Consider the following 13433-nt stretch of genomic DNA (forward strand, 5'->3'; position numbering starts at 1 on the left):
AAACCGGGCTCCGACTTCGTGCAGGCCGCACCTTGGAGCACACTTCGGAGCGCTCCTTGGTGCGCACCATGGTGCCCACCAGGGCGCACCCGGGGCAAACCGGGCTCCGACTTCGTGCACGCCGCACCTTGGAGCACACATCGGAGCGCTCCCAGGTTCGCACCAGCGTTGCGCACCTTTGATGCGCTGCCTTCACTAATTTCCAGAAAAGGCAAAAAAAAACGATATTTTAAAATTTCCGTTCTGAAAGATAGTGAAAAAAACGGAACGCGGGTGCCATCTTGAGCCCTTCCTGGTGCGCAGCCCAGGCAAGTTGTGCGCACCAAGGTGCCCACCCTGGCGGAGGTGCGCGCCCGGGGCAAACCGGGCTCCGACTTCGTGCACTGCATGGTGCCCACCAAGGCGCGCAACCCAGCCAAGGTGCCCACCGCAGCGAAGGTGCACGCGAGGTGCGCACCCGAGGTGCACACCCGGGGCAAACCGGGCTCCGACTTCGTGCACGCCGCACCTTGGAGCACACTTCAGAGCGCTCCTTGGTACGCACCAGGGCGCGCAACCCAGCCAAGGTGCTCACCCCGGCGAAGGTGCACGCGAGGTGCGCACCCGGGGCAAACCGGGCTCGAACTTCGTGCACGCCGCACCTTGGAGCACACATCGGAGCGCTCCCGGGTTCGCACCAGCATTGCGCACCTTTGATGCGCTGCCTTCACTAATTTCCAGAAAAGGCAAAAAAAAGAAAAAAATGAGATTTTAAAATTTCCGTTTTGAAAGATAGTGAAAAAAACGGAACGCGGGTGCCATCTTGAGCCCGCCCTGGTGTGCAGCCCAGGCAAGTTGTGCGCACCAAGGCACCCACCCTGGCCAAGGTGGGTCACGGGGTGGGTCCTAGGGTGGGTAACGGGGTGGGTACTAAGGTGCGTGCCAAGGTGGGTCATAGGGTGGGTGCCAAGGTGGGCACCAGGGTGGGTGTGCACCAACCCTAGCCAGGGTAGGTCACGGGGTGGTTGTCGGGGTGGGCGTCAAGGAGCCAAGGTGGGTGGCAAGTAGCCAAGTTGCGTGCCAAGGTGGGTGTCGGGGTGGGTGCCAAGGATCCAAGGTGGGTGCCAAGGAACCAAGGTGGGTGTCTGGGTGGGTGCCGAGGTGGGAGCCAGGGTGGGTCCCAAGGTGAGTGCAAAGGTGGGTGCCAGGGTCAAGGTGAGTGCCAATGTGGGTTCCAAGGTGCCAGGGTCAGGGTGAGTGCCAATGTGGGTTCAAAGGTGCTAAGTTGGGTGCGAGGTTGGGTGCGAGGGTGGGTGGGTGCCAAGGTGTGCTAGGTGGAAGCCCGGGTGGGTCGGCATCCCATGGGTGTCGAGTTGGGTGCCTGATGGGTGCTTCTTGTCAAGTTTTAGTCGTCGGGACTCATTTCGAGCCTTAGAGGTCGTTTCTTGTCCGGTTGCCCTGTCTTCGACCTGGGAACCCAATTTTGGTCCTCGGGTCCCATTTTTTTTTGTCTCGCATCCCACTTTTGGCCTGTGGCCTTTTCGGGGTCGATTCTCGTTTTGGGCATCAGAGCATGTTTCTTCTCCTAAAACCCAATATTTGTTTATTAAGTCTCGGAACACATTTTTGTTCTCGTGGACCCATCATGGGTCTTGGAACGCATTTGTGGTCCTTGGGTCCCATTTTGCATCCCGAAACTTGTGTTTTGGTGCTTGATCCCTATTTTGGGTGCCCACCTTGCACCAAGTGCGCACCCGGGGCAAACCGAGCGCCTTGGTGCACCGGGGCAAGATCGAGCGTGCACCCGAGGCGCCCCGAACATGCACCAAGGTGCACTCGGCCCACATGTGAGCGCAGGTCGTTGCGCCCGAGGTGGTGTGTGGGCACCGCGTTGCAGACGGGACACTGCACGCACACGACGCCCCCTCCAGGTGCACGCACGTAGGCCGGGCCGGGTGCACACCCGACGCCCTAGCAAGGTGCGCGCACCCGGGCAGGGCTCACACTTGGCGAACGGGGCGCACTTCGCGAGGGAGGGTGTGCACCTCGACGGGGGTGGGTGGCCGGGGTGGATTCGCACGTGGGTCGCGGTTTGCTAAGTACACACTGCGACAAGCTCATAACGGGTGCGATCATACCAGCGTTAGTGCACCGGATCCCATCAGAACTCCGCAGTTAAGCGCGCTTGGGCCGGAGTAGTACTGGGATGGGTGACCTCCCGGGAAGTCCCGGTGTTGCACCCTTTTTTAGATTTTCGCCGGGCGTCGCAATGCTATTTGAATAAACCTTTTGCCCGTTTGCGTTCTCGTCGGGGCCGGGCCGGGCCGGGGTGCGCTGCCCGCACTACCGCGCGCGCGGGGGCGACACCGAGCGCGCACCCGAGGCGCCCCGAGCACACAGGCCACGGTGCAACCCGGGCGTTGTGCGCGCACCCCGGTGCGCCCGAGGTGCTGCGCGCGCACCCAGGTGAAATCGGTGTGCACCTCGGCCAGTGCGCGCTCGGTCGAGTCGCGCACGTTGGCCAAGGTGCACGGTGATGTTTCTTACTCTAAGGTTCCGCACCAGACGCCCGGGACAGGTGAGCGAAGCTGGGCGGGGCCGGGTGCGCGGCCGGGGCAGGTGCACGCAGCTGGAGAGAGCTTTGGAGCACACTTCGGAGCGCACCAATGATGCGCTCCATTCAAAAGTTTCCTGAAAAGGCAAAAAAAGTTGAGATTATAGAATTTCCCACTTGAGAGATTGTAAAAAAAAAAAATTTAAAATGAAGGAAACGCGGGTGCCAAGGTGTGCGCAGCCCAGCCAAGGTGTGCGCACCAAGGCGCCCACCCTGGCGAAGGTGCACGCAAGGTGCGCACCCGAGGCAAACCGGACAATTAACCCAACTTTCGACTTCGCGCGCACCTTGGAGCGCACTTCGGAGCGCTCCTTGGTGCGCACCAATCTTGGGCACCTCGGAGTGCACCATGGCGCCCACCAAGGTGCGCACCCGGGGCAAACCGAGCTCCGACTTCGTGCGCACCTTGGAGCGCATGAAAGGTGCGCACCATGGCGCCCACCAAGGTGCGCAGCCCAGCCAAGGCGTGCGCATCAAGGTGCGCACCCTGGCGAAGGTGCGCACCCGGGGCAAACCGAGCTCCGACTTCGTGCGCACCTTGGAGCGCACAAAAGGTGCGCAACCCAGCCAAGGTGTGCGCACCCCGGTCAAACCGAGCTCCGAATCGTGCGCACCAGAGGTGCACGCCATCGTGCGCACCTTGGAGCACACTTCGGAGCCCTCCTTGGTGCGCGCCGATGTTGCGCACCTCGGAGCGCACCCGGGGAAAACAATGCAATTAACCCGACTTTCGACTTCGTGGGCACCTCGGAGCGCTCTCGGGTTCGCACCTCGGAGCACACCGAGGTGCGCACCTTTGATGCGCTGCCTTCACCAATTTCCAGAAAAGGCAAGAAAACATTGAGAAGGTGTGCGCACCGAGGTGCCCACCCTGGCGAAGGTGCACGCGAGGTGCGCACCCGGGGCAAACCGGGCTCCGACTTCGTGCACGCCGCACCTTGGAGCACACTTCGGAGCGCTCCTTGGTGCGCACCAGGGCGCGCAACCCAGCCGAGGTGCCCACCCCGGCGAAGGTGCACGCGAGGTGCGCACCCGGGGCAAACCGGGCTCCGACTTCGTGCACGCCATGGTGCCCACCGCGGCGAAGGTGCACGCGAGGTGCGCACCCGGGGCAAACCGGGCTCCGACTTCGTGCACGCCGCACCTTGGAGCACACTTCGGAGCGCTCCTTGGTGCGCACCATGGTGCCCACCAGGGCGCGCAACCCCGCCGAAGGTGCACGCGAGGTGCGCACCCGGGGCAAACCGGGCTCCGACTTCGTGCACGCCGCACCTTGGAGCACACTTCGGAGCGCTCCTTGGTGCGCACCATGGTGCCCACCAGGGCGCGCAACCCCGCCGAAGGTGCACGCGAGGTGCGCACCCGGGGCAAACCGGGCTCCGACTTCGTGCACGCCATGGTGCGCACCGCGGCGAAGGTGCGCACCCGGGGCAAACCGGGCTCCGACTTCGTGCACGCCGCACCTTGGAGCACACTTCGGAGCGCTCCTTGGTGCGCACCAGGGCGCGCAACCCAGCCGAGGTGCCCACCCCGGCGAAGGTGCACGCGAGGTGCGTACCCGGGGCAAACCGGGCTCCGACTTCGTGCACGCCGCACCTTGGAGCACACTTCGGAGCGCTCCTTGGTGCGCACCATGGTGCCCACCAGGCCGCGCAACCCAGCCAAGGTGTGCGCACCAAGGTGCACGCGAGGTGCGCACCCGGGGCAAACCGGGGTCCGACTTCGTGCACGCCGCACCTTGGAGCACACATCGGGGCGCTCCCGGGTTCGCACCGGCGTTGCGCACCGTGGTGGGCACCTCGGAGCACACCAAGGTGGGCAGCGAGGTGCGCACCTTTGATGCGATGCCTTCACTAATTTCCATAAAAGGCAAAAAAAAAACGAGATTTTAAAATTTCCGTTTTGAAAGATAGTGAGAAAAAGGGAATGCTGGTGCCATCTTGAGCCCGCCCTGGTGCGCAGCCCAGCCAAGGTGTGCGCACCAAGGTGCCCACCCTGGCGAAGGTGCGCGCCCGGGCAATTAACCCAACTTCCAACTTCGCGCGCGCCAGGGTGGGAGCGCACCCAACAACCGGGCCTGGGAAGAGCCAATGCGAGAAACCCCACCAAACGCTCTGACAAAAAAAGAGGGGGCGCTCCAGTAACCCCGCTTCGGAGCGCACCCTGGGCAAACCCAGCCAAGGTGCCCACCCCGGCCAAGGTGCAGGCGAGGTGCGCACCCGGGGCAAACCGGGCTCCGACAACGTGCACGCCGCACCTTGGAGCACACTTCGTAGCGCTCCCGGGTGCGCACCTCAGAGCACACCAAGGTGGGCAGCGAGGTGCGCACCTTTGATGCGCTGCCTTCACTAATTTCCAGAAAAGGCAAAAAAAAAAGGAGATTTTAAAATTTCCGTTTTGAAAGATAGTGAAAAAAACGGAACGCGCGTGCCATCTTGAGCCCGCCCTGGTGCGCAGCCCAGGTAAGGTGCCCACCCTGGCAAAGGTGCGCACCCGGGCAATTAACCCTACTTCTGACTTCGTGCGCGCCAGGGTGGCAACCGGGCCTCGGAAGAGCCAATGCGAGAAACCCCACCAAACGCTCCGACAAAAAAAGAGGCGGCGCTCCAATAACCCCGCTTCGGAGCGCAGCCGGGGCAAACCCAGCCAAGGTGCCCACCCCGACGAAGGTGCACGCGAGGTGCGCACCCGGGGCAAACCGGGCTCCGACAACGTGCACGCAGCACCTTGGAGCACACTTCGAAGCACTCCCGGGTGCCCACCGGCGTTGCGCACCGTGGTGGGCAGCGAGGTGCGCACCTTTGATGCGCTGCCTTCACTAATTTCCAGAAAAAGGCAAACAAAAATGAGATTTTAAAATTTCCGTTTTGAAAGATAGTGAAAAAAAAGGAACGCGGGTGCCATCTTGAGCCCGCCCTGGTGCGCAGCCCAGGCAAGGCATGCGCACCAAGGTGCCCACCCGAGGTGCACACGCGGGGCAAACCGGGCTCCGACTTCGTGCAGGCCGCACCTTGGAGCACACTTCGGAGCGCTCCTTGGTGCGCACCATGGTGCCCACCAGGGCGCGCAACCCAGCCAAGGTCTGCACACCAAGGTGCCCACCCCGGCGAAGGTGCACGCGAGGTGCGCACCCGGGGCAAACCGGGCTCCGACTTCGTGCACGCCATGGTGCCCACCGCGGCGAAGGTGCACGCGAGGTGCGCACCCGGGGCAAACCGGGCTCCGACTTCGTGCACGCCGCACCTTGGAGCACACTTCGGAGCGCTCCTTGGTGCGCACCATGGTGCCCACCAGGGCGCGCAACCCAACCAAGGTGTGCGCACCAAGGTGCACGCGAGGTGCGCACCCGGGGCAAACCGGGGTCCGACTTCGTGCACGCCGCACCTTGGAGCACACATCGGAGCGCTCCCAGGTTCGCACCAGCGTTGCGCACCTTTGATGCGCTGCCTTCACTAATTTCCAGAAAAGGCAAAAAAAAACGATATTTTAAAATTTCCGTTCTGAAAGATAGTGAAAAAAACGGAACGCGGGTGCCATCTTGAGCCCTTCCTGGTGCGCAGCCCAGGCAAGTTGTGCGCACCAAGGTGCCCACCCTGGCGGAGGTGCGCGCCCGGGGCAAACCGGGCTCCGACTTCGTGCACTGCATGGTGCCCACCAAGGCGCGCAACCCAGCCAAGGTGCCCACCGCAGCGAAGGTGCACGCGAGGTGCACACCCGGGGCAAACCGGGCTCCGACTTCGTGCACGCCGCACCTTGGAGCACACTTCAGAGCGCTCCTTGGTGCGCACCAGGGCGCGCAACCCAGCCGAGGTGCCCACCCCGGCGAAGGTGCACGCGAGGTGCGCACCCGGGGCAAACCGGGCTCCGACTTCGTGCACGCCATGGTGCCCACCGCGGCGAAGGTGCGCACCCGGGGCAAACCGGGCTCCGACTTCGTGCACGCCGCACCTTGGAGCACACTTCGGAGCGCTCCTTGGTGCGCACCATGGTGCCCACCAGGCCGCGCAACCCAGCCAAGGTGTGCGCACCAAGGTGCACGCGAGGTGCGCACCCGGGGCAAACCGGGGTCCGACTTCGTGCACGCCGCACCTTGGAGCACACATCGGGGCGCTCCCGGGTTCGCACCGGCGTTGCGCACCGTGGTGGGCACCTCGGAGCACACCAAGGTGGGCAGCGAGGTGCGCACCTTTGATGCGATGCCTTCACTAATTTCCATAAAAGGCAAAAAAAAAACGAGATTTTAAAATTTCCGTTTTGAAAGATAGTGAGAAAAAGGGAATGCTGGTGCCATCTTGAGCCCGCCCTGGTGCGCAGCCCAGCCAAGGTTTGCGCACCAAGGTGCCCACCCTGGCGAAGGTGCGCGCCCGGGCAATTAACCCAACTTCCAACTTCGCGCGCGCCAGGGTGGGAGCGCACCCAACAACCGGGCCTGGGAAGAGCCAATGCGAGAAACCCCACCAAACTCTCTGACAAAAAAAGAGGGGGCGCTCCAGTAACCCCGCTTCGGAGCGCACCCTGGGCAAACCCAGCCAAGGTGCCCACCCCGGCCAAGGTGCAGGCGAGGTGCGCACCCGGGGCAAACCGGGCTCCGACAACGTGCACGCCGCACCTTGGAGCACACTTCGTAGCGCTCCCGGGTGCGCACCTCAGAGCACACCAAGGTGGGCAGCGAGGTGCGCACCTTTGATGCGCTGCCTTCACTAATTTCCAGAAAAGGCAAAAAAAAAAGGAGATTTTAAAATTTCCGTTTTGAAAGATAGTGAAAAAAACGGAACGCGCGTGCCATCTTGAGCCCGCCCTGGTGCGCAGCCCAGGTAAGGTGCCACCCTGGCAAAGGTGCGCACCCGGGCAATTAACCCTACTTCCGACTTCGTGCGCGCCAGGGTGGCAACCGGGCCTCGGAAGAGCCAATGCGAGAAACCCCACCAAACGCTCCGACAAAAAAAGAGGCGGCGCTCCAATAACCCCGCTTCGGAGCGCAGCCGGGGCAAACCAAGCCAAGGTGCCCACCCCGACGAAGGTGCACGCGAGGTGCGCACCCGGGGCAAACCGGGCTCCGACAACGTGCACGCAGCACCTTGGAGCACACTTCGAAGCACTCCCGGGTGCCCACCGGCGTTGCGCACCGTGGTGGGCAGCGAGGTGCGCACCTTTGATGCGCTGCCTTCACTAATTTCCAGAAAAAGGCAAAAAAAAATGAGATTTTAAAATTTCCGTTTTGAAAGATAGTGAAAAAAAAGGAACGCGGGTGCCATCTTGAGCCCGCCCTGGTGCGCAGCCCAGGCAAGGCATGCGCACCAAGGTGCCCACCCGAGGTGCACACCCGGGGCAAACCGGGCTCCGACTTCGTGCAGGCCGCACCTTGGAGCACACTTCGGAGCGCTCCTTGGTGCGCACCATGGTGCCCACCAGGGCGCACCCGGGGCAAACCGGGCTCCGACTTCGTGCACGCCGCACCTTGGAGCACACATCGGAGCGCTCCCAGGTTCGCACCAGCGTTGCGCACCTTTGATGCGCTGCCTTCACTAATTTCCAGAAAAGGCAAAAAAAAACGATATTTTAAAATTTCCGTTCTGAAAGATAGTGAAAAAAACGGAACGCGGGTGCCATCTTGAGCCCTTCCTGGTGCGCAGCCCAGGCAAGTTGTGCGCACCAAGGTGCCCACCCTGGCGGAGGTGCGCGCCCGGGGCAAACCGGGCTCCGACTTCGTGCACTGCATGGTGCCCACCAAGGCGCGCAACCCAGCCAAGGTGCCCACCGCAGCGAAGGTGCACGCGAGGTGCGCACCCGAGGTGCACACCCGGGGCAAACCGGGCTCCGACTTCGTGCACGCCGCACCTTGGAGCACACTTCAGAGCGCTCCTTGGTACGCACCAGGGCGCGCAACCCAGCCAAGGTGCTCACCCCGGCGAAGGTGCACGCGAGGTGCGCACCCGGGGCAAACCGGGCTCGAACTTCGTGCACGCCGCACCTTGGAGCACACATCGGAGCGCTCCCGGGTTCGCACCAGCATTGCGCACCTTTGATGCGCTGCCTTCACTAATTTCCAGAAAAGGCAAAAAAAAGAAAAAAATGAGATTTTAAAATTTCCGTTTTGAAAGATAGTGAAAAAAACGGAACGCGGGTGCCATCTTGAGCCCGCCCTGGTGTGCAGCCCAGGCAAGTTGTGCGCACCAAGGCACCCACCCTGGCCAAGGTGGGTCACGGGGTGGGTCCTAGGGTGGGTAACGGGGTGGGTACTAAGGTGCGTGCCAAGGTGGGTCATAGGGTGGGTGCCAAGGTGGGCACCAGGGTGGGTGTGCACCAACCCTAGCCAGGGTAGGTCACGGGGTGGTTGTCGGGGTGGGCGTCAAGGAGCCAAGGTGGGTGGCAAGTAGCCAAGTTGCGTGCCAAGGTGGGTGTCGGGGTGGGTGCCAAGGATCCAAGGTGGGTGCCAAGGAACCAAGGTGGGTGTCTGGGTGGGTGCCGAGGTGGGAGCCAGGGTGGGTCCCAAGGTGAGTGCAAAGGTGGGTGCCAGGGTCAAGGTGAGTGCCAATGTGGGTTCCAAGGTGCCAGGGTCAGGGTGAGTGCCAATGTGGGTTCAAAGGTGCTAAGTTGGGTGCGAGGTTGGGTGCGAGGGTGGGTGGGTGCCAAGGTGTGCTAGGTGGAAGCCCGGGTGGGTCGGCATCCCATGGGTGTCGAGTTGGGTGCCTGATGGGTGCTTCTTGTCAAGTTTTAGTCGTCGGGACTCATTTCGAGCCTTAGAGGTCGTTTCTTGTCCGGTTGCCCTGTCTTCGACCTGGGAACCCAATTTTGGTCCTCGGGTCCCATTTTTTTTTGTCTCGCATCCCACTTTTGGCCTGTGGCCTTTTCGGGGTCGATTCTCGTTTTGGGCATCAGAGCATGTTTCTTCTCCTAAAACCCAATATTTGTTTATTAAGTCTCGGAACACATTTTTGTTCTCGTGGACCCATCATGGGTCTTGGAACGCATTTGTGGTCCTTGGGTCCCATTTTGCATCCCGAAACTTGTGTTTTGGTGCTTGATCCCTATTTTGGGTGCCCACCTTGCACCAAGTGCGCACCCGGGGCAAACCGAGCGCCTTGGTGCACCGGGGCAAGATCGAGCGTGCACCCGAGGCGCCCCGAACATGCACCAAGGTGCACTCGGCCCACATGTGAGCGCAGGTCGTTGCGCCCGAGGTGGTGTGTGGGCACCGCGTTGCAGACGGGACACTGCACGCACACGACGCCCCCTCCAGGTGCACGCACGTAGGCCGGGCCGGGTGCACACCCGACGCCCTAGCAAGGTGCGCGCACCCGGGCAGGGCTCACACTTGGCGAACGGGGCGCACTTCGCGAGGGAGGGTGTGCACCTCGACGGGGGTGGGTGGCCGGGGTGGATTCGCACGTGGGTCGCGGTTTGCTAAGTACACACTGCGACAAGCTCATAACGGGTGCGATCATACCAGCGTTAGTGCACCGGATCCCATCAGAACTCCGCAGTTAAGCGCGCTTGGGCCGGAGTAGTACTGGGATGGGTGACCTCCCGGGAAGTCCCGGTGTTGCACCCTTTTTTAGTTTTTCGCCGGGCGTCGCAATGCTATTTGAATAAACCTTTTGCCCGTTTGCGTTCTCGTCGGGGCCGGGCCGGGCCGGGGTGCGCTGCCCGCACTACCGCGCGCGCGGGGGCGACACCGAGCGCGCACCCGAGGCGCCCCGAGCACACAGGCCACGGTGCAACCCGGGCGTTGTGCGCGCACCCCGGTGCGCCCGAGGTGCTGCGCGCGCACCCAGGTGAAATCGGTGTGCACCTCGGCCAGTGCGCGCTCGGTCGAGTCGCGCACGTTGGCCAAGGTGCACGGTGATGTTTCTTACTCTAAGGTTCCGCACCAGACGCCCGGGACAGGTGAGCGAAGCTGGGCGGGGCCGGGTGCGCGGCCGGGGCAGGTGCACGCAGCTGGAGAGAGCTTTGGAGCACACTTCGGAGCGCACCAATGATGCGCTCCATTCAAAAGTTTCCTGAAAAGGCAAAAAAAGTTGAGATTATAGAATTTCCCACTTGAGAGATTGTAAAAAAAAAAAATTTAAAATGAAGGAAACGCGGGTGCCAAGGTGTGCGCAGCCCAGCCAAGGTGTGCGCACCAAGGCGCCCACCCTGGCGAAGGTGCACGCAAGGTGCGCACCCGAGGCAAACCGGACAATTAACCCAACTTTCGACTTCGCGCGCACCTTGGAGCGCACTTCGGAGCGCTCCTTGGTGCGCACCAATCTTGGGCACCTCGGAGTGCACCATGGCGCCCACCAAGGTGCGCACCCGGGGCAAACCGAGCTCCGACTTCGTGCGCACCTTGGAGCGCACGAAAGGTGCGCACCATGGCGCCCACCAAGGTGCGCAGCCCAGCCAAGGCGTGCGCATCAAGGTGCGCACCCTGGCGAAGGTGCGCACCCGGGGCAAACCGAGCTCCGACTTCGTGCGCACCTTGGAGCGCACAAAAGGTGCGCAACCCAGCCAAGGTGTGCGCACCCCGGTCAAACCGAGCTCCGAATCGTGCGCACCAGAGGTGCACGCCATCGTGCGCACCTTGGAGCACACTTCGGAGCCCTCCTTGGTGCGCGCCGATGTTGCGCACCTCGGAGCGCACCCGGGGAAAACAATGCAATTAACCCGACTTTCGACTTCGTGGGCACCTCGGAGCGCTCTCGGGTTCGCACCTCGGAGCACACCGAGGTGCGCACCTTTGATGCGCTGCCTTCACCAATTTCCAGAAAAGGCAAGAAAACATTGAGAAGGTGTGCGCACCGAGGTGCCCACCCTGGCGAAGGTGCACGCGAGGTGCGCACCCGGGGCAAACCGGGCTCCGACTTCGTGCACGCCGCACCTTGGAGCACACTTCGGAGCGCTCCTTGGTGCGCACCAGGGCGCGCAACCCAGCCGAGGTGCCCACCCCGGCGAAGGTGCACGCGAGGTGCGCACCCGGGGCAAACCGGGCTCCGACTTCGTGCACGCCATGGTGCCCACCGCGGCGAAGGTGCACGCGAGGTGCGCACCCGGGGCAAACCGGGCTCCGACTTCGTGCACGCCGCACCTTGGAGCACACTTCGGAGCGCTCCTTGGTGCGCACCATGGTGCCCACCAGGGCGCGCAACCCCGCCGAAGGTGCACGCGAGGTGCGCACCCGGGGCAAACCGGGCTCCGACTTCGTGCACGCCGCACCTTGGAGCACACTTCGGAGCGCTCCTTGGTGCGCACCATGGTGCCCACCAGGGCGCGCAACCCCGCCGAAGGTGCACGCGAGGTGCGCACCCGGGGCAAACCGGGCTCCGACTTCGTGCACGCCATGGTGCGCACCGCGGCGAAGGTGCGCACCCGGGGCAAACCGGGCTCCGACTTCGTGCACGCCGCACCTTGGAGCACACTTCGGAGCGCTCCTTGGTGCGCACCAGGGCGCGCAACCCAGCCGAGGTGCCCACCCCGGCGAAGGTGCACGCGAGGTGCGTACCCGGGGCAAACCGGGCTCCGACTTCGTGCACGCCGCACCTTGGAGCACACTTCGGAGCGCTCCTTGGTGCGCACCATGGTGCCCACCAGGCCGCGCAACCCAGCCAAGGTGTGCGCACCAAGGTGCACGCGAGGTGCGCACCCGGGGCAAACCGGGGTCCGACTTCGTGCACGCCGCACCTTGGAGCACACATCGGGGCGCTCCCGGGTTCGCACCGGCGTTGCGCACCGTGGTGGGCACCTCGGAGCACACCAAGGTGGGCAGCGAGGTGCGCACCTTTGATGCGATGCCTTCACTAATTTCCATAAAAGGCAAAAAAAAAACGAGATTTTAAAATTTCCGTTTTGAAAGATAGTGAGAAAAAGGGAATGCTGGTGCCATCTTGAGCCCGCCCTGGTGCGCAGCCCAGCCAAGGTGTGCGCACCAAGGTGCCCACCCTGGCGAAGGTGCGCGCCCGGGCAATTAACCCAACTTCCAACTTCGCGCGCGCCAGGGTGGGAGCGCACCCAACAACCGGGCCTGGGAAGAGCCAATGCGAGAAACCCCACCAAACGCTCTGACAAAAAAAGAGGGGGCGCTCCAGTAACCCCGCTTCGGAGCGCACCCTGGGCAAACCCAGCCAAGGTGCCCACCCCGGCCAAGGTGCAGGCGAGGTGCGCACCCGGGGCAAACCGGGCTCCGACAACGTGCACGCCGCACCTTGGAGCACACTTCGTAGCGCTCCCGGGTGCGCACCTCAGAGCACACCAAGGTGGGCAGCGAGGTGCGCACCTTTGATGCGCTGCCTTCACTAATTTCCAGAAAAGGCAAAAAAAAAAGGAGATTTTAAAATTTCCGTTTTGAAAGATAGTGAAAAAAACGGAACGCGCGTGCCATCTTGAGCCCGCCCTGGTGCGCAGCCCAGGTAAGGTGCCCACCCTGGCAAAGGTGCGCACCCGGGCAATTAACCCTACTTCCGACTTCGTGCGCGCCAGGGTGGCAACCGGGCCTCGGAAGAGCCAATGCGAGAAACCCCACCAAACGCTCCGACAAAAAAAGAGGCGGCGCTCCAATAACCCCGCTTCGGAGCGCAGCCGGGGCAAACCCAGCCAAGGTGCCCACCCCGACGAAGGTGCACGCGAGGTGCGCACCCGGGGCAAACCGGGCTCCGACAACGTGCACGCAGCACCTTGGAGCACACTTCGAAGCACTCCCGGGTGCCCACCGGCGTTGCGCACCGTGGTGGGCAGCGAGGTGCGCACCTTTGATGCGCTGCCTTCACTAATTTCCAGAAAAAGGCAAACAAAAATGAGATTTTAAAATTTCCGTTTTGAAAGATAGTGAAAAAAAAGGAACGCGGGTGCCATCTTGAGCCCGCCC

The 13433-nt window shown here is 62.8% G+C and overlaps 2 non-coding genes across 2 annotated transcripts; both read left to right on the forward strand.

The window, feature by feature from the left end:
- The first annotated feature begins 2103 nt into the window (after positions 1-2103).
- LOC131871947 (5S ribosomal RNA) lies at positions 2104-2222 on the forward strand. The gene has a single exon (XR_009370133.1). It is a non-coding gene; the product is annotated as a 5S ribosomal RNA (ribosomal RNA).
- Positions 2223-10026: 7804 nt separating this feature from the next.
- LOC131871956 (5S ribosomal RNA) lies at positions 10027-10145 on the forward strand. The gene has a single exon (XR_009370142.1). It is a non-coding gene; the product is annotated as a 5S ribosomal RNA (ribosomal RNA).
- Positions 10146-13433: the final 3288 nt, after the last annotated feature.

The sequence above is a fragment of the Cryptomeria japonica genome, unplaced genomic scaffold, assembly GCF_030272615.1.
Source record: "Cryptomeria japonica unplaced genomic scaffold, Sugi_1.0 HiC_scaffold_493, whole genome shotgun sequence".
Lineage (NCBI taxonomy): Eukaryota > Viridiplantae > Streptophyta > Pinopsida > Cupressales > Cupressaceae > Cryptomeria > Cryptomeria japonica.